This window comes from Macaca thibetana, chromosome 1 (assembly GCF_024542745.1).
Source record: "Macaca thibetana thibetana isolate TM-01 chromosome 1, ASM2454274v1, whole genome shotgun sequence".
Taxonomy (NCBI): domain Eukaryota; kingdom Metazoa; phylum Chordata; class Mammalia; order Primates; family Cercopithecidae; genus Macaca; species Macaca thibetana.
The window spans coordinates 195,884,958-195,910,649 of record NC_065578.1 but is presented as its reverse complement, the minus strand read 5'-3'; the positions used below and the strand labels follow the sequence as shown (position 1 = coordinate 195,910,649).

The window sequence follows — 25,692 nt, the reverse complement described above, 5'->3', positions numbered from 1 at the left end:
TCAGTGCTTATTGTATTAGGCATTGTTTTAGGCACTTAAGAAAATCTCGGCTCTGAGAAGTTAACTGTAAAAGTCCTTCCTCATGTAGCTGTTTAGGATTTAGTGAGATAATGTATATAAATTGTTGAGCACATTGCTGGCACATTGGAATCTGTCAATTTATGTAAGCTATTTCTTATCTTCAAACCTTTTAATGACTTGGAACTCTCAAAGTGAAAAAGTAAATATGAACAGGTATAAATTAATTTTTTTAATTTTTATTTTTTTTGAGACGGAGTCTCGCTCTTGTCGCCCAGTCTGGAGTGCAGTGGCGCGATCTTGGCCTACTGCAGCCTCCGCCTCCCAGGTTCAAGTGATTCTTCTGCCTCAGCCTCCCCAGTAGCTGGGATTACAGGCGTGTGCCACCATGCCCGGCTATTTTTTGTGTTTTTATTAGAGACGGGGTTTTGCCATGTTGGCCAGGCTGTCATGAACTCCTAGCCTCAGGTGATCCACCTGCCTTGGCCTCCCAAAATGCTGGGATTACAGGCTTGAGCCACCACGCCTGGCCTAAACTGTTTTCTTGAATTAAGTTTCACAATTGACAGCCTTCATTATAACATGTCCCATGTAATTAGCATCATAACCACTATCACAAACATACTGATAAATATAGTACAGGACCCAGATTTCAGCAGCTGTTACATAGAACCGTTTGTTTTTTTTTCCCTGTTATCCATATTTGCCCTCCACAAATATGGATAACGGACCAAGAGTAGACTGTACTGTGTCTGCCCATACTCTAAATCATATTGCCAATCTCCTACTCATCCTGTCTCTGAGAATCCTGAGCACAGGACACCTGAGATAGCAAAAAGTCCTTCCTGTAGTAAAAGGCTTACAGAGTCGATTGGCTGGAGCGGAGTGAGAATGTGAACTCAGAAACTTTGGAATTGGGGGTACATTTTAGATTAGAGGATAGCTTGTAAAAGAAGAAGAGAGTTTTTGTGGGTCAGGAATCTGGGCATGGCTCAATTGGGTCCTCATAAGACTGTAATTAAGATATTGGTCAGAGCTACAGCCTCATCTGCAGCTTCAACTGGGGAAGCATATGCTCCCAAGCTCACTCACACAGTTGTTGACTGGACTCAGTTCCTTACTGGTGGTCGAACCGAGGACCCTAGTTTCTTCCTGGCAGTTGGCCCGAGGCTGCTCTCCGTTCCTTGCTATGTGGGCTTCTCCGGCTTGCTTCAGAGCAAGCACATGAAAAGAGCCAGATAGTGTTCTAGCTGGAAAGGAGTATTAGCAAGACGGAGTCACAGCTTTTGTAACCTAATCGCAGAAGTGACATCTCATCCCTTTTTCAGCATTCTGTTTATTAGAAGCAAGTCACTTGGTCCACCCCACACTCAAGGGGAACGGGCTACACAAGGGTACAAATAGCAGGAGTTCGTGAATCATTGGATGGCCGTCTTAGAAATCTGCCTACCCCAGTGCCTTCAGTAAGCTTTAAGAGCATACAGGAGCCCTGACACCCAAAAATTAGAGAACTGCTGATCTAAATGTATGTTAAATTGGTGGAACATGTATGGGAGATATGATACCTTCCTTAAAAAGTTCTTCTCTAGGATAAGATCTTGGGCCTTGGAAGCCTGTATATGGGGAGTGCAGGTAAAATCAGGAAAGCCTCCCCTTTTTATCAACTTCAGTTTCTGGAGAGAGGGATCTTAATACTACGTAACTGTCTTCTAGCAACATCTTTTAGGAAGCAACACAACTATGACAGGAACAGTAATGAATGTTAGGAAAAATAAAAAGTCTGAGAGGCAAATAGGAGCATATTCTTACAAAGCAGAAATAAAACTTTAAAAAAAATCTGTGCCCTTCAGTGAAACTTTAAGGATCTTAGTATGTTACCTTATGGGAAACTCCAGAAGATCAACTCTAAAAATGAAATTTTGAGTAACAATTTTTAGAATGATTGTTAAAATGGCTAAAAGCTATTATGTGACTCAGATTTCTTTTTTTTGTTGTTTGAGACAGGGTCTCACTCTGTCACCCAGGCTGGAGTGCAAGTGCCATGATCACAGCTCACTGCAGCCTTGATCTCCTTGGGCTCAAGTGATCCTCCCACCTCAGCCTCCTGAGTAGCTGGGACCACAGGTGCACACTACCATGCCCTGCTAATTTCTTTTTTTTTTTCCTAAGAAGTATAAACACTGAGAAACGTTTAAAATCAAATTGTAAGAAATGAAAATAATGATGATTTTCAGTGCTGACTGACATAAATGCAGTGAATTGGGCACTCGTATCTGTTAATGGAAGTGTAAACCTGTGCAGTCTTTTTGTAGTGACTTAGAACATATACCTTAAGGAAATTCCTTAAGTTTGGACAAACTATGAACAAAGGTGCTCATCTGTCTTTCATGTTAAAGAGGCAAAATTTAGAAATAACCTAAATGGAACTCTTAAATGAGCTATTATATATCTATATACTTTATGGAAGGAGTAATACTGTATTTTAACAATCATCAAAATGAAACTGACCCAGTAGTCCCGTAGACAGTTTTTTTTTTCTTTTGATAAACAGAAATTGGCCCTTCTGGTCTTAAAGCTTGAAACTTATATTTGCTTTACCTGAGTTCCTCCCTCAGGAAAGGACCCCCAGGCTCTCGAAAAGTATCGAAGAACTGAACTTGCCCAGATCATGGCATCCAGATGATGTGACTCCAGGCCCTTCATTCATCATGATTGCTTCCTTATCCCTCCTGAGTTCCTGTTTTCCCATACATAGTTACATATCTTCCCAGCTGTATAAATCCCTGATTTTAGTCTGTCAGGGAGATGGATTTGAGACTGATCTCGTCAGCTGTAGCACCCAGTTAAAGCCTTCTTTCTTGGCAATAATAGTTGTGTCAGTGATTGGCCTTCTACGTGGTGAGCAACAGGATTTAGACCGAACTGCTGGTGTTGCGTTAAGGAAAATAAAACACTAATGCTAACTAGCATTAATTGGGTATCTTCTTCATAGCAGTCTTACGAGGATAGGTACCTTTATATTTTCTATTTTATAGATGAGGAAACAGATTTGGATTGCTGAAATAGCTTGTCCGAGATCATCCAGCTACTAAGTGTAGTGCCAGTGTACAGACTCTACACTCTTAATTTCCATAGCCTGCACTTGAAGCCATTCCTTGTGGCGCCTTCCTAATGAGAAGAGTTGTGCGGGGAGCATATACCTAAAATTTGTGTAATAAAGAGTGAAAGAATAAAATAGAAGATGAAGTCCCAAGACTCTCCTCTTTGTTTAGTGGCCTTTTAAAAATAGAAATTTAGTGATTCTTGTATCTGCTAGCACTATATGGAAGAATGGGAAACCATATCTTTGATTTCTTTTTTGCTTTTATGTTGTTAATTCTGTCAGAATTTTGTCTCTCATGGGCTAACAAAAATGAAGTGTTGCTAGATTTCTCAAAATTGAGTAGTTTATACTTTTAGTTGCTTTAGGATATAAATAAATTGGTAACTATGATCCATGTGCTATAGAGTTTAATGCTAAATATAATTTTGTAAGTAAATCAGGTTTTATATATATATGTGATTGAATTTTTTTTTTTTTTTTTTTTTTTTTTAAACAGGTTCTCTCTCTGTCACCCAGGATGAAGTGCAGAGGTGGGATCAAGGCTCACTGCACTCTCAACCTCCTGGGCTTAAGTGGTCTTCCTGCCTCAGCTTCTCAAATAACTGAGACCAGAGGCATGTGCCACCATGCCTGGATAATTTTGTTTTATTTTGTTTTTTGTAGAGATGGTTGCCCAGGCTAGTCTCAAACTTCTGGCCTCAAGTGATCCTCCTGCCTTGACCTCCCAAAGTGCTGTGGGATTACAAGTGTGACCTGCCACACCCAGCCTGTGATATAATTTTTATATCTCTGAATTTTAAAATGTTTGAATTTGTAAAGGATTCTTATAAAACGGCATATATTTTAATCTTTACCTAAATTTCCTCTTTACCCAACTTTTTCTTCATCCAAAGCTGCTTTTTGTTATTGTTTCAAATCTTCTGAAAATATCCATCCCCATTTGACTTTCAGTTTTGAGCTATGTAGTACTTACTAGGCTTCTATCTTCTTAGTAATTGGAACGTTGACCTGTTTATAGTTTTTTTTTTTTCTTTAGTTCTGTCTATAATACAATGATCTAGTGTACATAGTATTCCATACTGTTAACTTTGGGGTAGGAATTCTGTTGGTCAGTAAGGTAAGCGGAATATGTCTTTATGACTTACTGGAAAAGACAAGAAAACCTAGCTTGACTTTTCTACATGTTTTACACATGTACTTTTGAAAAGGTATGCTTAAATATTAAACAAAAAGTACAGGTAGAATATTTATACCATGCAATCAAACCGTCCACTTTTTGAATGTTTAAATTTTGCCGTGTTTAACTTTTTTAAGGTTGCATGCAGAGAGAGAAAACAACAATGGGTACTAGTCAGATTCTTGTAACCAGTAAGGAGGAAGTATCTTTTTCTTTTTTTTTTTTTTTTTTTTTTTTTTTTTTTTTTGAGATGGAGTCTCACTCTGTCGCCCAGGCTGGAGTGCAGTGGCCGGATCTCAGCTCACTGCAAGCTCCGCCTCCCGGGTTTTTACGCCATTCTCCTGCCTCAGCCTCCCGAGTAGCCGGGACTACAGGCGCCCGCCACCTCGCCCGGCTAGTTTTTTTCATATTTTTTAGTAGAGACAGGGTTTCACCGTGTTAGCCAGGATGGTCTCGAACTCCTGACCTCGTGATCCGCCCGTCTCGGCCTCCCAAAGTGCTGGGATTACAGGCTTGAGCCACCGCGCCCGGCCGGAAGTATCTTTTTCTAATAATAGAATGACTTTTGGTTTGTGAAAAGACGTGTGCAGTTAGAAGTTAATTTATTTTTCTTTACAGAGTATACAGCAGTTTTACTGCTTTTAACCCATTATCAGATTTATTTTGGAAAGAGTTGTGTGAGTAATGTTCTGAATTTAAAAAAACATTGCAGAAAATTGATGTATGATTATTCTTTTGAGTACAGTGCCCTTTAAGAACTCAGTGGGTAGTTATGTTTACTTGTTTAACTGCATCACATTTATTCATGATAGACAAAACAGCAAGTTAGTAGATGAACTTAGTGGATGAATTTGCTTTGCTTTGTTGTACTTTGCAAGAAAGCACAAAACAATCATCTAAGGCTTTATCGTCTAATTTCCATCAGGTACTCTTTTACACTGATTTACATACATTACTTGACTTATTTTTAACAGCCCCCTCAACTTTAAATAGAAAAGGTAGCTCCTATCCTGGAAGAACTCACAGTTCAGTAGGGAAAGGGAAGCAAGGAGCAGGAACAGATGAGTCAACTGAAAATTATAATACCCTGTGATAAATGATGTGAAGGATATAAATCCTGTATGCTGTGGAAGTAATAGAATAGGTTCACTTAACCCAGTAGTTTGTGGGGAGGAGGGAGAGGAAGAGTAGGGGACGAGTTGGGGAAGACTTTTCAAAGAAGATCCCCAGAACTGAGGGATAATAGGAATTAGGTTGGGATAAGGGGGTTGAGGGGAATATATTCCTTGTAGTACTGAATAAACACAAGAGCATCTAAGAGCATTTCGGTCTTTTAACTACAGTAATAGGTAACATTTAATATGCAGTGCTTATTATGTGCCAGTTGCTATTCCAAGTGCTTTGTATTTCCCATATATTAACTCCTTTAATTTTCATAACAACTTTATTATGTAGGTATTATAATTATCCCCATTTTACAGATGAGGAAACTGAGGTACAGAAAGAGAAAATAACTTGTCTAGGAGCCCATGATGAGAAAGTAGAACTAGAATTTAAACCCACATTGTCTCATTTCAGAGTTTTGGCTTTTATTATGAGAAAAGTTAAATTCTGGATTGCACTGGAGGTAAGTACCTGGGGTGAAAAAACCTTTTCAATTAATTCTTCTTACTGAAACACATACATTATTTTCTTAAAATCTGAAGCAATGGATCCTATCCATTTTTTTCTGCCTCTATAGGAATGTTTGGCATCATTTATCTTCTCATCTCCAAACTTTCCCTAGTAACCAGCCCTCTTAAACTTCAGCATTCTCAAACTTCTCCTTTCTTTGTTTCCTCTAGATACCAGCCTTTTGCTTCCCCTTGTCTCCAGACTTCTTTGTAAACTCCTCTAAACTCCCTGCCTCTAGTATGTAACTTTCATTCCCTCCTCATCCCATTGAAATCTGGGTTCTAAAGAGAGATTTATGAGGAAAGTTGCTAGGCAGTGTAGGGTTATGCTGCCTTTTTGTTTTTCTAATAGTGCTTGGCAGGTCAAGGTGTAGAGGTAGGAATGGAGATGGCAGCCTTCCAGACTAGGGTCTTTGTTAGGATGTGGAACAGAAGGACAGGGAAGCAAGGGAGTGGAAAGTCTTGACAGGAATGTCATTTATGGACCCTGTGGTCTCAGTAGAATTTAGAAGGAAGTGAAGACAGGAGAGAAGTGACCGTGTAGGGGAAAGTGGAAGAGCAGGATGTATAGATGAATTGCAGAACAGCTCTTAAATGGGAATAAAAGAGTCAGACATCTGGGAGTATTGAGTGAGGTAGCATTGGGAGAGTTTAAAGTTTTAGAAGAGGAACTGTCCTGTGGGATAAATTTCAAGATCTGGTGGCCATTGGTGTGAATGACTGAAGTGACAGTCATTAGAGTTCATGCTGACTCACCTACAGTAAGGATGGGCCTTATGTGTGCAGTGGAGCACTGTGATGAGCAATGAAATAATGAAATTATTTGCAAGATGGTGTTACCTTTGCCCACTTCTTGCTGTCAGATGGTAGATACTTATTTCATTAACAGGAGTTTGTTTATTTTTGTAATTGACATTTTATTCTTGTTTGCATAGAATAATGTAAAATCTTCAGTGAAAAGGAGCAGTATCTGTAGTATCAAATTCTTTTGTATGTTATGTTTTTCAGTATATTTTCTAACATAAAACTTATATTAGCAATATTTTGACCTTTTCTGTCATTCTGGACAATCTGTTCTGGCATTTTCCTTCCAGAAAATAAGAGAAAAAAATAGGAGATGAAGAATAAATGGATGGGCACTCATCTTTAATTTTGATTGTTAGAATTGTTTAAGTTGTTAGAATTCTGGTTGTTAGAATTGTTGTAGATGTTTGGGGAACATCTGTCATGGATCAGATAGAAAAGAAAACAGTGTTTTTTGGCTTATGATTACTTTGCTTTTTGTTCTAATTTTATGTAGTTAGAATGTTACAAATATTTCTCAATTTAATTTATAGTGTTTAAATTTTAGGTAAGAATGGAAAATGATGCCTGATAACATTTTTATTCTTGAGGATGTTGCCACAGGAACATTAGAGAAAAAAAGTAATCTTGGCCGGGTGCAGTGGCTCACGCCTGTAATCCCAGCACTTTGGGAGGCTGAGGCGGGCGGATCACGAGGTCAGGAGATCGAGACCATCCTGGCTAACATGGTGAAACCCCGTCTCTACTAAAAATACAAAAAAATTAGCTGGGTGTGGTGGCGGGCGCCTGTAGTCCCAGCTGCTCGGGAGGCTGAGGCAGGAGAATGGTATGAACCCGGGAGGCAGAGCTTGCAGTGAGCCACGATCGAACCACTGTACTCCAGCCTGGGCGACAGAGCGAGACTCCGTCTCAAAAAAGAAAAAAAAAAAGTAATCTTGTGTTTTGAGAGAATTCGTTTATTGTTGACATTCCCCTCAGAATACTACTTTGATATATACAAATTACAAAGGTAGCAATATGGTTTGTTGTTTTTCTTTAAACTTTGACACAGCTAAACCTTTAGTGGACCCTGGAGGTATTTTCTTATCAACAAAGTGGATCAAACTGACTCTGAAAAGTGGTTTCTAGTAATCTGGTAAACAGAAGAAACATATCCTAAACATTTCAATTTTCTGATGTACTAGAGCATTGTTTTTAAAAATAGATTTTAATAACATTGTCTTCTTAATTATAAATTATTTTATTTCTTCAAATTTTGTTACCTTCCCTAATTATGCTCAATTTAGGAGGATAAATGAACACATATACACAGACTTTATTTTGCTGGAATTCTGAAAGTCTAAAAGACTGTATTTTGCTGGAATTCTAAAAGCAAAATTCTAAAAGCGAATTATTTTAGTAGTTTCAGAATTGTGTTCCTCAAGAGAACAGTAAAGATTTAACTAACAACAGTTTTGGTTAGTAACAGTGAAATTTTCTTTTTGTGAAGTGTATTATAAGAACATCTCGCTGGGCGCGGTGGCTCAAGCCTGTAATCCCAGCACTTTGGGAGGCCGAGATGGGCGGATCACGAGGTCAGGAGATCGAGACCATCCTGGCTAACACGGTGAAACCCCGTCTCTACTAAAAAATACAAAAAACTAGCCGGGCGAGGTGGCGGGCGCCTGTAGTCCCAGCTACTCAGGAGGCTGAGACAGGAGAATGGCCCGAACCCGGGAGGCGGAGCTTGCAGTGAGCTGAGATCCGGCCACTGCACTCCAGCCTGGGCGACAGAGCGAGACTCCGTCTCAAAAAAAAAAAAAAAAAAATCTCATATGAGTAGAACATGAGGTATTTTAGCTTTAAAGCTAATCTTGGATCAGGTGTGGTGGCTCATGCCTGTAATCCCAGCACTTTAGGAGGCAGAGGCAGGTGGATCGCTTGAGCCTAGGAGTGTGAGACCAGCCTGCTCAACATTTGAAACCCTGTCTCTACGAAAAAATACAGAAATTAGCCAGTGTGGTAGCATGCGCCTGTGGTCCCAGCTACTCAGGAGGCTGAGGTGGGAGGATTGATTGAGCCCAGGAGGTCAAGGCTGCAGTCAGCTGAAATCATGCCACTGCATTCCAGTCTGGGTGACAGACAGAGACCTTGTCATAAATAAATAAATAAATAAATAAATAATAAATAAAATTAAGCTACTCTTGAATTCATTTGTACCTCAACTAATTAGGCCCAGTATTTGTCAAATTCATATTTTATTTTGCTGAGCATGGAGGGAAATCAAATACTTAAGTGTTTGTAGAGGTAGTTTTAGTATGTTACTGGGAAATTTTTACTTTTGACTTTCCCTCATGGTCTCTATGTATCGAGTACTAGGAAAACAGCATTTTTCTATTAAAAGACTCATACTTCTTGGAACTTCTGATCTGACACGCTGATCTTGTTTGTGTGACTATATAGGCTATGTTTAGGTTTCTTTACGTATTAGGCTTTACAAAGTAAATGAAAACACCGTATCATTTTTGTCGTCACTGAACATATGATATTACAGGTTTTATAATGGATAACGTAAAATAATTCAACTCACTGTATTTTTTGTTTCTTCTTTATACCTTTTTTTTTTTTTTTTGTAAATGGAGCCTCATTCTGTCGTGCAGGCTGGAGTGCAGTGGCATCATCTTGCCTTATTGCAACTTCTGCCTCCCGGGTTCAAGCGATTCTTTTGCCTCAGCCTCCCGAGTAGCTGGAATTACAGGTGCATGCCACCATGCTTGGCTAATTTTGTGTGTGTGTGTGTGTGTGTGTGTGTGTGTGTGTTTGTGTGTGTTTATTTATTTATTTATTATTTTTAAAATTTTTTTTAGTAGAGACCAGGTTTCACCGTTTTGGCCAGCCTGGTCTCGAACGCCTGACCTCAAGTGATCCACCTGCCTCGGCCTCCCAAAGTGCTGGGATTACAGGCGTGCGCCACCACCCCCAGTCTCTTCTTTATATGATTATTTAAATCAAATGCATTTCTTTTCTGAGGTCTTGGAGTTGCCCCCATGTTTCAAAATGTGTTTCCTTACCTTTTAACTCATAGAAGAATCCCTTTAAGAAGCTTTTACAAAAGAGGGCCATCCTATTTGCCATTAGGATTTTCTGAACAGACCAACAGAGAGTCTATTTGACCAGCAGACCAAACGGAGAGTATATTTGACCAACAGTCCAGGTTTCATGTGAAGAAGGAGTCACCACTAAAATACTTCTTTGAAATATTTTAAAGTGCTGGGATTACATGCGTGAGCCACTGCTCCCGGCCCAAATCTGTTTTTAATGTTAATTTTTTATTTTTTTCACTGAAAGGGAACCAGCACCCTATTAAACTCTTGTTGATAATTTGAGAACACAAACCAATTATTATCTATATTCTGAATAATTATATAGTTAAGGTATAGCTTTTATTGTATCTGGCTTTTTACTTTGTTGCAAACTCCAAACCAAAGAATGTTCATAACTGTCCCACAGTGGTGAAATGAATTAAAGTAATTCTGGTCATTAGAAAATCTTTAAATTATTATTATTATTATTTTTTTTTTTTGAGACGGAGTCTCGCTCTGTCGCCCAGGCTGGAGTGCAGTGGCCGGATCTCAGCTCATTGCAAGCTCCGCCTCCCGGGTTTACGCCATTCTCCTGCCTCAGCCTCCCGGAAAATCTTTAAATTATTTTAAGAATACATAACTGACTTTGATAACTTCTTGTTTATAACAGGTTAACGTGGATGACTAGTTTATAGCTTTGGATTTTATGTGTAATGACACTGGGAAGAAAACATGTATCCGTCTAAGGTAGCATTTCTGATATTTCTGTGCCCAAAGACTGTGCTGACCACCATTTTGCCAGAAGCTTTGAACACTGTTGACTGATTGATGTGTACTTCTAACTGAGATTTACATAATCTAATTGGACCCTTGGGTTCTTTAAAAAATGGCCTTCTTTTATCAAAATATGTGTTTATTACAATGCCTATTTTAAAATGAGGTGGCCCAGAGAGCATACTATGATGAATTTGCTGATGAAATACTTGTGAAACTTGGACAAACCTAATTATCAAGGGACAGTTTCACTTAAGAGGGCAAAAGTTTCACTTCAAAGGAAAGCCTACTGCTCTTGCTTTTAATGGTTTGAATTATGTTTTTATCTTTCATCAGCCCAAGAGTTTGTACTTCATGGTCAGAAACAAAACTTGGAGCCTCTGTGAATCCTGTAATCATTTACTAACTCTCTTGTAGAACAAGGTGTCATTTTTTCCTACTATTATGTTTCATTCTTTATTTTTCTAGCCCCCCGCCCCACGAGAGTGAAACTTGGGATTATAATTGGTTAGTGGGTCTCTTTGTGTGTGTGTGTATTTTTTTTTGGTCTTACTCTGTCGCCCAGGCTGGAGTGCAGTGGTGCTATCTCGGCTCACTGCAACTTCTGCCTCCCAGGCTCAAGTGATCCTCCCACCTCAGCCTCCTGAATAGCTGGGACCACAGGTGCCTGCCACCACGCCTGGTTAATTTTTTGCATTTTTGGTAGAGACAGGGTTTCACCATGTTGCCCAGGCTGGCCTCGAACTGTTGAGCTCAAGTGATCCACTGGCCTTGACTTCCCAAAGTACTGGGATTATAAGCCTGAGCTACCGTGTCCAGCCAGAATTTTTTATTTTTTAAGAAAGAAAGTTTCTCTTAGGTCCTCCTTCCCCCACACCCCATTTTAATTTGGTGCCAGGTTTGCCTGTCTTTGTGGAGAAAAGAACAGAAATACTGGCTGAGGGAAAGTTTTTGTGTCTCTTTGCTCTAATACGTATTTCATTTTTTTCTATTTGCTCCTTTCTTTTCTAATACAGGCAGGAGGCAACTTCAGGAATACTCAGACTCTAGCTCCATGTAGGAATTTTTATTGGTTTGTTTTTTGACTAGAATGTAGAGTGGAAGCTCTTTTGGCTGGTTTGGGTCCTTGGGCAGAATATTTCAGACTCCTGTATTATATGGTGAATTAAATTGCTTCACTGGCACTTTTTGTTTTGTAAAGCCTGTTCACACTTTATAGTTTTTGAAGAGGAAAACTTTGGATAGTGCTCTTTCAAACCAGGCAAATGCCTCTGTTTCTTTTAAAAAACCTTTGTAAAATAATATTAGTCTAACTTAAAAGTTATGATGGAATACAGATAAAACATTTGGGAGTCTCAATTCTATTTAATGTAGGTTCGATCAGTGTTACTAATGTGCTTTAGCTGCAATGTATTAATATTTGTTTCTTAGCATCCTGAGGCCAGCCACTTGCCTCTTGTTCACTTTACCAGCACAACTAAACTAGTGTCTGGCCCTGAAGGTGGGCAGATTATATTCACTAAATTGAATTTTGATGTAGGGATAATTCTGTTTCTTTGTGTATTGCCTAAGTTTAATTCATGTCATAGTCATGCTTCACATGTATCTTAATTCTTACTGCATAAAATGTTCATGCAAAAGGCAGTATTAATTTTGCTCATTGTTAACAATCAGCAAGTACTATTCAGAGTCTGACTCATAACCGTAGAGTATCTTGCGCTGTAATCAGACATTTATCATCCCTGACTTTAGCAGTTGAACTTACAGGATAATGTTTAGTTCTCATTATCAGAGAAAAAGGTGATTCAGGTAATTTCTTCATTTGTCCATTTCTCTATCCCCCTGCCCCAAAGTCTTGAAAAAATATTTAGCTAGAATGCTCAAAAATGGTATGTTAGCATTCGTTTTCTTCCATTAGGTGATTTTTGTTGACTGTCATTAATAGCAATATGTAAGACTTACTCTTCATTTGCCTGTTTATTCATTCTTACAACATTTATTGTTTTTCTACTGCCAGGAACAATTTGAAGTGCCAGATATATTTAGTGGAAATTGGTTTTCTTAGGCAGATTATCATCTGTTTGTGAAGCTTTTTCGCAGTGTACGTGCCTGGCCCCAAATCTAGGAGATTCTTGTTTGGTGTATTTGGTGTGGTATAAGTTCAGGAATCTGTATTTTTACAGAGCTTTTCAAATGACTTTAATGCATGTTTGCTTTTGAGTACCATAGGAATGAAACAAGTCTCATTCAATAGGTACTCAAATAGGTAAATGCAATAAAGTTTCATAGATGCTGTAAGAGAAACTCTGTTGGTATAGTGTGGGCACAAAGCAAGAAGTCCTACTAGGTACCTCAGGAAAGGTTTCCTAAGAGTAGAAACGCCTAGCTGAATTTTGTTCTCCCAAGTGTTTTAGAGTAGGTGGAACCCATGAATCTATAGATTAGCCTAAGTAAATTCCAGTATTTAGGGTAATGGGAACAAAAGGAGAGAGGTGTGAAACAGCTTACAGCATTTTGGAAATTGCAAGTGGTTGGCATGATTGAATTACTACATGAGGATGGTTAAAAATAATATAGTTTTTATGGTGCTGAAAACAAGCATACATTAAAGAATATGAAGAAAGGAGAGTAAGAGTAGACTTGAACTTTAGAAAGATGACAGTGATGGTATGAAGCATAGATTAGAGTGGTATGAGACTGAAGGCAGGGAAATGGGTTGGCATAGCCACAAGAATCCGTACAAGAGTGATTCAGAGGCCTGAACTAAAGGAGTCACAGTTGGAGAGGAAGAGGATTGGAAAAAAAGAACCATAAGGAGGTGGAATCTTTGAGAATCGGTGACTGACTAGATTTAGCAGATGAGAAAGAGAAAGTAATTTCTCACCTATTTGAAGAATATGGATGATGTGCCAAACATCAAGGTGAGGGTTTTAAGGGGATGATTAGGTTTTAAAAGAAAATAATGCAGATGGGAGGAGGAAATGGGAATAGGGAGGCATTTACTTTGGATAAGAGAAGGTGTAGAGAACATCTGTGTTTTTGCTTGGAGGGACTCACTCCTTTCCCACTTTTAGTCCATGCCTACTGGGTGGTGTTTACTTTGCTTCAGGATTCAGGATTGTGTTCCCCCAGTCACATGGTTGGTTCAAGGTGGGCACATTACTCTAGCAAAGCCAGTCATAGCTTTTGCTTTTGTTTGAGCTGTAGGAGAAAGATTCTTTGTGCTTAAACCTGGGGGCTGATGAAGGATGAGAGTGGTTCTAGTTATCAACTTGTCAACTTATCTGGCCATTATGGGAAGCCTGAGAATAAGAAAATATGAAGAGTGGCAAGTTGAGTGTGTTGGGGGTAGAAGAGAAGAGAGGGAAAAGGGAGAAGTATCAGGTTGCGAAGGCACTGCCTCAGTGTCTGAAATGAACTCTACTTCTGGCTATTCCAGTTACTTGAGACAATAAATTTTTTTTTTTTTTTTTTTGGGCTGAGTTTGTTGGGTTTTCTGTTCTTTGAGATTGATAGGGTCCTAACTGATATAGAAATGATAATAACTTGTTGTTGAAGCAGGAGACTAGGTGATGGAGATAACATAACTTTTTAGATGAAGAATTGGTGAGGATATTCACACCAAATAACCTTGAATTTCAACTTGAGCATAACTGAGGTTAAGTGACTAACCGAAAGTCATGCAGCTGAGAGTAGAATTCAGATCTCAGAATCTTCAGCTTAGTGAGTTTATACTGTATCATCTCACTTACGCCACCTGAAAAGTTACAAAATGATAGTCTTTGGATGTGTTGCCTTTGAATAAGGGGGAGTAATTTATTTTCTTTTCCTCCTCGGTTGTTGTATTTGGAAAACTCTTTGGGATATAGCAGTACAATGACTTTCCTGCTCTGAAGAGCCTGAGTGAATGCCTGTCGATATATCAGAGTCTGGGTGCACTGGTTATAGCTACACAAATCTTTATTTTGAGGCAGTCATAATTTTGAGTTGCTTCAGGGAGAGAGATACTTATAAAGCAGTAAAATCCTGTCTGAATGTGACTGTACCTTTTCACTCTCTGGATGTGCTTGTGGAAAATGTCTCCCTAGGACCTTTAATTTTGTTCCCAAATTTACAACAGAGCCACTTCTTGATGCTATCTATTGCTCAAGGTACTGTTGGTGATAAGATTGTTATTAAGTTGGGTAGGTGAGCTGTAGACTGTGTCCTGCAGGGAACCATTTATTGTTTTGTACAAGAATAGGTAGTGCTGAGGAATCAGGTCTCATTCTGGGCATCAAATGGTCTCTCACTTTAAAATCTGACATTGGCACTACTTTTTCTTTGATTTAAACAGAAAGACCAGCAGATGTTCATGTGAGCATGAGGATAACTTATTTTTTTTTTAGGCATTGGCTGTATTTTATTTGCTCTGTGAAAAGTAAAAACAAGGAAGAGCACCACAGTAACACATACACCTATGTCCAAATGATGAGAAGTGGATGGTATTTTTTGCCTAATGGCAGTTACTATAATTCTTTCCCCAGAAATGTCTTTCTTCTGAGCCCTGACATCGATTTTCAGTTGAAAATGTTGGAACCATATAGGACTGAACATACATGGTAGCTTTAAATCTAAAGAAATTTGCTGAGAAGTGAAATGAAACTTTTATTAAAACTTTTTGAGGGGGTCGGGCGCGGTGGCTCACGCCTGTAATCCCAGCACTTTGGGAGGCTGAGGCGGGTGGATCACGAGGTCAGGAGATTGAGACCATCCTGGCTAACACAGTGAAACCTCGTCTCTACTAAAAATACAAAAAATTAGCCGGGCGTGGTGGCGGGTGCCTGTAGTCCCAGCTACTTGGGAGGCTGAGGCAGGAGAATGGCTTGAACCCGGGAGGCGGAGCTTGCAGTGAGCCGAGATTGCGTCACTGCACTCCAGCCTGGGCGACAGAGCGACACTCCGTCTCAAAAAACAAAACAAAACAAAACTATTTGAGGCAAAGGGGTATTGAAGAAAATGGGAAATGTAGACTATAAGTGACTGCATTGTAGGAAATATTAAGGGATCTATTTAGACAAGAGTTTGGCAACTAGAAGTAATAATAATGGCCAACATTTAATGAACACTGGTGATGTGCCTGGCACTGCTAAACTGTAGTATCTTATTTAATACTCAAGTCTTGGAGGCAGGTTTTTTTTTTTTTTTTTTTTTTTAAAGACAGGGTCTTGCTCTGTCTCCCAGGCTGGAGTGCAGTGGTATGATCATGGCTCACTTCACCCTCAACCTCCTGAGCTCAAGCGATTCTTCCTCCTTAGCCTCCTGAGTAGCTGGGACTACAGGTGCGTGCCATCGTGCCTGGCTAATTTTTTTTAAAAAAAACTCTATTTTCTGTAGAGACGGAGTCTCACTATGTTGCCCAGGCTAGAAGTAGATGTTTTTAACTTCCATTTTACAAAAGAGGAGTCTGGAGATTTAGGTAAAATAACTTGCCCAGCGTTACAAAGCTAAGCTGTGATTGTCATGTGTGTCACAGCTGAGATGTAAACATAGGCAAGTTGATTCTCATGTCCTGACTTTTTAAACAATATGTTATAGCTCCAGATGAATGAATATCCTTACCTCTAGTTATATTGTGACTTCAGAAGTGACTATAGGTAACATTTTGCTTCATTTTGTGCTGTTTCTTATAGCTTGTGAACATCTCCATATTTTGGAGGGAGTGACTGAAAGACACAAGATTCAGCAAGTTTCTTCATATTTCTTCCCCTTCTGAATGTGCCACACTGTATGTGATCCTTAGAAGTTGTTTGACAATCAGTTATTATCGAACTTGATCCTTTATTTCCTTCATAGCACTTATAAATTGCAAAAAATTATAATTGCATTAATTTATTTTGCTTTCTTCTTTACTAATATCCAGCACATACCTAATGGCCAGGTCTGTTTGTCTATCAGTCAGTGAGATATAGATATAGATATATGTGTGTGTGTGTGTGTGTCTGAATACACATGTGTACACAGGAGGACCTGTGTAAGCTGTTAGTCAGAGGTTGGCAAATCTTTTCTTTGAAGGGCCAGATAGTAAATATTTCAGGCTTTGTAGGCCAAGAGGCAAAATCATGGATACTGTGTAGATGCTCATATAACAAGAGAGAGAACAAATTACCATATATTTTAAATCTAGAAAATTCAAAATATAAACAAATAGAATAGTAATTGAGTAAAAACTCTTGCAATACAGGTCTGCTAATGAGAAGAATAGAATTATTTGGGGAGGACAACATTTTGCCTAATTGGGGTCCAAGTTTACTGTTTTTTATCAAAACTTTTGCAAATGTTCTTCTGTAAAAACTATTCTTGGCTTGTGGACCGTACAAAAATAGGCATCATACCACGTCTTGCACACAGGCTGTAGTTTGCTAACCCCTGTTTTTATTGCTCATGTGACTGTTGGGTCAGCTAGGTGATTCTGCTGATCTTAACCAGGCTTGCTCATGTATCTATGACCAGCTGCTGTGTTGGCTGAAGTTTGTGTAGGCTAAGATGCTTCAGCAGAGACAGTTTATTTCTGCTTCACGTGGTTTTATCCCAAAGGAGGCTGGCCTGATCTTGTTCACCTGGCAGCTGAGCAGTGTTATAAACGAGGGAGTGGAAGAGTATAAGGCCTTTTGAGACTTAGGCTAGTAACATCATATTTATTGCATTCTATTGGGAGACCATCCCAGATTTGAGGGATGCAGCTCTTGATGGGAGCAGCAGCAGAGGCACACTGCAAAATAGCCTGGACACAGGGAAGGGAGTAACTGTAACCAGTTTAGTAAACCATCTACTGCAATTCAATTTCATGACCGTGTGGTATTTTGTTGAATAAATATGCCACAGTTGATTTAGTAGTTTTTCTTCTGATGGACATTTTGACTCTTTCCAGTTCTTGGCACTTACAAGCAATGCTGCTCAGAATAATCCAGTATATATCTCCTTGTACATACATGTTAGAGTTTTATTAAGGAGTGTGTGTGTGTGTGTGTGTGTGTGTAAGAGGGAGTGTATGGACAAAAGTACAGTACATATGTAAGCCTAGAAGTGGAATTGTTGTATGTAAGGTGTGCACATCTTTAGCTTTATTAGATACTGCGAGAGTGACTATATCAATTTATATTCTTGCTACTGGTGTAGTTCTTACTGCACCACACCTTTGCCAAGATAGTGTAATTTTGCCAGCCTCATTGGACATGAAATGGCATCTCATAAAGGGTGTAATTCGTGTTTTCTTTATCATTAATGAGATTAAGTCTTTTCATATGCTTATTGATCATTGTGTTTCTTCTGTGAATTGCCAGTTAATATATTTTGCTCATTAAAAAAATTGTTGCATCTTTCATTGATTTGTAGGAAGTTTTAAATTCTTATCCTTTTTTGGTTGGTTATATATGTTCTAATATCTTTTCCCGGGCTGTGGTTCGTCTTTGTATCTTTAAATGGACTCTTAATGAAAAAAGTTTTTAATTTTAATACTATTGGATTTATCAGCCTTTTCCTTTATGGTTTGTACTTTTTATGTGTTATTAAAAAAGCTTTCTCTTCTGGATCTTCAGATTCTCGTATGTTTTCTTAAAGTTTGCTTTTTTACCTTTTGATCATTAATCTACCTGGAACTGATTTTTGTGTATAGTATGAGACAAGGATCTAATTGTTTAGGTATATGGATTTCTAATTCTCTCAACATGATTTGTTAAATTTTTCACTCTTTCCTCAGCTTTCCTGCATTGCCAAAGCTCTGTCATACAGAGTTTCTACATATACACGTTCTACATTTCTTTTGATGCTAATTTCCTGTATAGAAAAATTGTTCGGTTTTCACTTTTGAAGCTGGCACTTTTTGTTTACTACTATATTATTGCCTGAGTAGTCTTGACTGAACTGTACCCTTAATTACTTTGGATAAGATTAGGTAGCAGTTTTTTGGTTGCTCACTATATGCTAGATTAGTATACTTAAAATTTTAATGCATTAGCTCTTCATGACAATACTATGAATTAACTATTTTTTTTAACTCCTTTTAGAAATTAGTAAACTGAAGCCCAGAGGAAACTTAATACTTAGCTGGGATTATGAACCCATGCCAGCTGGCTTCAGGGTCTCAATTTTAAACCACTATTCTATAGTATTTCTCATTTGATTTATAAATGTCTTGTCTGATTTGAAATATTTGACTAGGAGAGTGGTTCCCAGTCAACCATAACATATCAAAAATTTGTCTGATTACTGATGTTGAAAGAGGTAATTGTTAAAATGAGTTGAGCAGGGTCTATAAGGACTAGTTACAGTTTATTTTTAGAATTTTATTAGGTTTTTTTAAATGGTCACCTTTGAGATCTGCCCTCCCCTGCCACTGCATGACAGGAAAGATGTAGAAAATGATTCTTTATTTTGGAAAACTATTTTTGTGCTTTTAGATTTCTGGATTTTTCATGTGTGCACTAGCAGAGGATTCTTGCATAAGATAATAGGGCCAGTGAGCATGAACATTTATAGATTGGAGATGTGGTCCTCTGCATGGGTTATTTTTCTTTTTAAAAGCAAGATGTAGGGATAGATAGAGCTGTTGGCACAATCTAGGGGAACACATTGTTTTAGATAATCTTGCCTCTTCCTGCCCTCTAACCAAGCTTCTCTCTCCATTCAATTTCCCATGGCACTTGTTATCTGTGCCAGCTCTTTGGAAATTCATATTCAATTTAGGATTTGATTTTTGTGTGTGTGTGTTTTTTTTTTTTTTTAAGACAGAGTCTCGCTCTGTTGCCCAGGCTGGAGTGCAGTGGCATGATCTTGGCTTGGCTCACTGTAACCTTCCCTTCCCAGGTTCAAGTGATTCTCATACCTCAGCCTCTCGAGTAGCTGGGATTATAGGCATGTGCCATCATGCCTGGCTAATTTTTGTATTTTCGGTAGAGATGAGGTTTCACCATGTTGCCCAGGCTGGTCTTGAACTCCTGTCTTCAAGTGATCCGCCTGCCTCAGCCTCCCAAAGTGCTGGGATTACAGGCATGAGCCACTGTGCCCAGCTTTGATTATGTTTGATAACTCTTTTGTATTTTTCTGATTGCTTTGAAAATATGTTTCGTGTACCTAAGAATATTGGATGGAAGCTTCTTGGGACAGGGGTGGTGTTTTATACTTACTTTTAATCTCTACAGTCTTAGCACAGCAGCTAACTACAGTGCAGGTGTTCAATAAATGTTTTGGTTTTTTTTTTTTTTTTTTTTTTTTTTGATATGGGTTCTCACTATGTTGTCCAGGCTGTGGTGCCGTGGCTACTCACGGGTGCAGTCATAGCATACTGCAGCCTCAGGCTCCTGGGCTTAAGTGATCCTCCCACCTCAGCCTCCCAAGTAACTGGACTAGAGGCATCCACCATGATGCCTGGTGCTTCTTTCTTTTAGCGGGGCTCAACTCAACGAATCAGACCTCAGAGATAAGGGCAAATTTTATATTTGATTTAAAATTTTTGAGTGTTTTATGCAATGCTTATTTATTCAATGTACTTTGTTCAAGGAATTGCGGGAAACAAAAGATGAATCAGAAACCGTATCTGCCCTCAAAGGGAATAAGTTCTTAAACAGTTTAAGTTATAAATATAGTTGCTTGCTTCTGTGTACATACATACCATCATAGTTTCACAGAGGGAGCTAGAAGTTGTTTATAATTTAATTGAGGAGATCAAATATATGAAGAAAAATCATTCAATGTAGAATGTGGTGAGTTACAAAGCCCCTGGGGATGGATTTTGTACTTGAGGTGGGTTGAAGAAAGATGCTTAGAGTGGCAGTAACAGGGGAGCTGGGCCCTCAATAAAGAAGGTAGGATTTTGACAGGTGGGTTAAGGGTGGAGGGTGGGATTGCATTTAAGAAAGAAAGAAGCAGTGTGAAGCAAGGTCTGGTAGAGGCAGAAAAAGCTGGCCATGTTTGGAGCAAAAGTAGTTCAATTTGGCTAGAATATAGGAGAGAAAAGTAAATAAATTGGGGCCAGTTTATGTAGAGTCTTAAATATCAGGCTAAGGTGTTTGGACTTAATTCAGTAGACAGTGGGGAGCCACTGAAGTTTTTTGAGTAATATGATCTGAGCCATACTTTTAGAAGATTAATCTGGTTGCATTGTCAGTAATGAATGAGAAAATGAAAGTATTTTCCATTGTTGGATCACTTTTTTGTTTTCTTCATAAACACAACTAAAACAAATGCAAGTTTAGTATAGCTATCACATAACACTAAAAACCTTTATTAATAAAAATGTGAGAACAATTATATTTTTGTATATCCAGCTATTTTAAAAGACATGTCGGCCGAGTGCGGTGGCTCACACCTGTAATCCCAGCACTTTGGGAGGCCGAGGTTGGGCGGATCACCTGAGGTCAGGAGTTTGAGACCAGTCTGACCAATGTGATGAAACCCCATTTCTACTAAAAATACAAAAATTAGCCGGGCGTGGTGGCATGCACCTGTAATCCCAGCTACTCAGGGGGTTGAGACAGAATTGCTTGAACCCAGGAGGCGGAGGTTGCAGTGCACCGAGATCGGGCCATTGCACTCCAGCCTGGGCAACAAGAGCGAAACTCCGACTCAAGAAAAAAAAAAAAATTGTCAAGGCCCTATTCACCTGTTGGCCTCTAATTCAGATTTTTGCATTTAGCCTCGTCAGTGAGTTACGCATCACAGATAGATACAAACTTCCAAAAACACCGTTCTGATTGGTGTATTTTTCTGCTCAAAGGCATCAATGCCTCTCCATTTGGCTGCTGAATAAAGTCCAGATTTCATAACCCAACAGTCAAGGCCTTCCCTTATTCATCTCTCCTACTTAACTCCCTGACTGTTTCAGACAAACTATTCTTAAGACTCCTTGTGATTTCCTACTTTTTTGTCTCATTTACTCTAGTTCTTGTGACCTTCATAGAGCCTTAAGAATAAAAGGGAGGGAAGATATGTTGAAATCCTGAGAACAGATGTGACTAGGTCGTATGTGGCAGAGCTGGGATGAAAGCTCTATTACTTGTTATTTTTTGTAATTGTTATTTGCCAGGTATTGTGGCCAATCCTGGGTTATGATGGTAAGTGAAACAAAAGTGATCTCTGCTCTTTATACCTTATGGTCTATAGAGACAAATATTAACCACTATATATAGTAAACCAATGTTGGAATTACAAATTGGATAGCTCCTATCAAGGAAAACTACTTTGAAGTACTTTAAGAGAAGATAGTGGGGAAAGGGAGTAAAGCTAATTTATTGTGGTATGTCAGGAAAGGTCTCTTTAAGGAAGTGTTTTTTTATTTTTCTTTGTTTCATGCTGCCCCATGTGATTAAGAGGAAGTGAATTTTAAGCTGAGAACTGACATATGAGAGCATGTAGGTAGGGCAAAGAGTGGATGGAGAAGAGCATTCTAAGCAGAGCGAGCAGTATGCACCAAGGCCCCCAAGTGGAAAGGAATTTGGTGTATTAGATGACCTCAAAGGTCAGTGTGACCAGAACGTATTTTGATTACTGAGGAGTAAGATGAACCTGGAGAGTTAAGGAGGAACCAGATCATATAGAGCCTTTTAGACCATATTGGATTTTGTATTTTATATAAAGTACATTGAGAAGAAAATGACAATTGAAGGGCTTCTGAAGAGTGACACAGTCCTGTTTGTGTTTTTAAAATATCACTGTGATTAATAATATATCCAAAGTTCAGCCACTTCTTAGCTCCACAGTCTCCACCTTGATATAATCTCATATGAATTAGCTAGTCTCAGCTTCCACCCTTCCAGCCCTACAGCCTATTCTTTTTTAATCTTTTTTCTTTAAAAAAAATTATTTTAAAAAATTTATCGTGGCCCAGGCACTCACACCTACAGCCTATTCTAGACAGTTACCAGTTTTTTTCCTTTAAAATGTTAGAGCATGTCTCTCCTGCTCCAAATCTTCCCGTGGTTTCACATTTCACTCGGACTAAATCTCAGAGACATGCTCCCACCTCAGGGCCTTTACACTTGCTGTCTTGTTTGCCTAGGATGCTTTTCTCACAGATACCCATGTGGTTCACTTCCTAACCTCCTTCAGGTCTTTATACTACTGGTGATTCCATACCAGACCCCATCCCTGCCAGTCCTTCCCTACTTTATTTTTCTCCAGACCACTTACTGTCCTCTGACTTTTATACTAGAATATAAATTTCACCAGATAAAGAATTATGTAAGAGAGTTGTGTACTGATCTATTCTCAGGATGTGGAATGCTGTATATAACAGGCATTCAGTAAGTATTAGTTGAATGAGTAGCTTGGTGGAGTCGAGAGTAGAAGCTGAGAGAACAGTTTAAAGGGTCTGAGTATACATGAGAGATAGTGACTGAGGCAAAGATTGTGGAAGATGCAGAGAAACAGTGGATTCAAGATACATTTTAGAGAGAATTAACAGGACAGTTCACAATGATAAAATAACTTAAGTTTTTGCCTAACAAGTTTAGCATTTCTTCTATTAAACCATTATGAAATGTCATTGTTAGCTGGTAATTTAAGTTACTAATTAGGTTATTTAGAGTCATCGATTTAGCCTGTGTCTAAACCCAAACAATGTAGATGCTGCCAAATTCACTAATGGCAGTGGCGTGTGGTGAAGGTTAAAGAAAATTAGATAAATCTTTTAAGTATTTAAATATTTGTATATTTTAAAAATTCAAACTTGTGAGACAGTGCATGCAGTAGTGAATGTATATATAGCTCATTTGAGGAGTACCATTGGGGTTGTGGTTCTCAAACAGGGACAATCTCTTGTCGTACCCTCCGCCACCCCCCCCCCCAACATTTGACAGTGACTGGAGACATTTTTGATTGTCACAACCTGAAGAATGGTACTGATGGCATCTAGTGATTAGAGGCCAGTTATGCTGCTAAACATCCTACAGTGCACAAAGTCAGTCTCCTCCCCTCACTGCAAAGAATTATCTGGTCCAAAATGTCAGTAGTACTGAGGTTGAGAAACCCTACCTTAGGTATTAAAACTCGAACTTCAATTTATGTCAATGCTAAGCCGCTAAGCCTACAGCTGGCTACACTGTTAAATCCACAGACCTGTATACTTCTACAACTTGTGTGTACAAGGTGTGATTAGAATGGTTGCACTTACTTTTAAACAAATATAACTGACACACTTGCATGCTTATGCACATAAATCCAGTTGAAAGCTCTACCTTCACAATAGTTCTCTTGGGAAGAGTTTGCGTTTATATGATTCTGCCTTTTTTATTTATTTATTTTAAGTTTCAGGACACATGTGCAGGACATGCAGGTTTGTTACATAGGTAAACACGTGCCATAGGTTCTGCCTTTTTTATAGTTGCCTTTGAGACCTGGAGCATACCCTTTAAATCTCCTTAATGGTACCAAATTATCTTCTGAAGGTGGATTTGGAAATATCCAGTGCTTTCTGAATGCATTGTGATGGGTGTAATCAGGTTAGGTAATAATTGTATCATAAGGTGAAATTGAGATATGGCTATAAAATAATAATTGGTGGTTTAAAAGTAGTGCTTTTACAAAATCTTTTCATCAGTAAATAAGTGCATCATAGTCTCAATTTGAAGGAAGGTATGTGCAGATGTTCTGGAATTATTAAAATCAGTATCAGAATGTCAAATGTTTACAAGATTGTTGTCTGGGATCAAGGGAAACAGCCACTGTCACATAATATTGGGCAGGTACTTTGGCACAATTTGGTAATACTATTAATTTTTTTGTTTTTGTTTTTGTTTGAGATGGAGTCTCGCTCTGTCACCAGGCTGGAGTGCAGTGGTGTGATCTCGGCTCACTGCAATCTCCGCCTCCTGGGTTCAAGCGGTTCTTCTGCCACCGCCTCCCAAGTAGCAGGGATTAAGGCACGTGCTACCACATCCAGCTAATTTTGTATTTTTAGTAGAGATGGGGTTTTACCGTGTTGGCCAGGATGGTCTTGATCTCCTGACCTCATGATCCGCCTGCCTCGGTCTCCCAGAGTGCTGGGATTACAGGCGTGAGCCACCGCAAAATGTTCGTATTATTTCACTTAGGAATTCTGTCTCTAGCCATTTGTTTACAGACATTTTTACACCAGTAAGGAAAGATATGAAAAGTGCTATTTCTTGAAGCTTTGTTTGTAAAGTGGAAAAATTAGAAACAATCCAATACCTGTGTTAATAGTATAAATATTGATCACAAATCATTAGTATATCCTTGAAGTAAAATACTATACACCACCAGAAAATCAAGGTGTAATGTGTACTGATATAAAAGGAGCTATCAAATATATTAAATGGGGTGTGGGGAAGGAAGCTGTAAAAAGGAAAAAAAAAAGAAACCCAAAAACTAGTAGGTATGGCATGTGATACCAAACTATATACGCAAGACATGCATAGAAGAGAGACCTGGGGGAATAAATACTAAATCTAATGGGAATAGGATAATTTCCTGTATTTCAGACTTGTTTGATTGTATTGTAATGTTTTACAATCAGGAAAAAAAAACCTAAAACCATGAGACAGTGATATTACTTATAACTAGCTCTTTTAAGATTTTGAAGCAGTCCTTTGTATTAGTACATAGCTACCAATCTTTCTGCAATTCTATTTTTATATTCATAAATACATAAAATTGGCCAGAGATTCCTAGAGCTTTGTTCTCTACGTGAAGTTATTTACTGCTTTAAAACATTTTTAAATTCTACATTGTGAAAGTATCACAGTTACTGTGTCTTTTTTTTTTTTTTTTTTTTTTTTGAGACGATGTGTCGCTCCAGCCCAGGCTGGGGTGCAGTGGCCTCATCTCGGCTCACTGCAAGTTCCGCTTGTCGGGTTCACGCCATTCTCCTGCTTCAGCCTCCCGAATAGCTGGGACTACAGGCGCCCGCCACCACGCCCGGCTAATTTTTTTGTATTTTTAGTAGAAACAGGGTTTCACCGTGTTAGCCAGGATGGTCTTTATCTCCTGACCTCGTGATCCGCCTGCCTCGGCTTCCGAAAGTGCAGGGATTACAGGCGTGAGCCACCGCTCCCGGCGTACTGTCTTTTTTAAAATCTTAGGCTTTGA

General features: G+C 38.8%; 1 protein-coding gene and 1 long non-coding RNA gene across 2 annotated transcripts in view; both read left to right on the top strand.

Annotated features, from left to right (window-relative positions):
• Positions 1–25,692, top strand: part of POU2F1 (POU class 2 homeobox 1) — a 197,643-nt gene that overhangs the window by 22,252 nt on the left and 149,699 nt on the right. The gene's annotated exons all lie outside the window — the stretch shown is intronic.
• LOC126941750 (uncharacterized) lies at positions 4,838–19,370 on the top strand. Its single transcript, XR_007721427.1, has 2 exons — positions 4,838–10,290; positions 10,439–19,370. It is a non-coding gene; the product is annotated as an uncharacterized LOC126941750 (long non-coding RNA).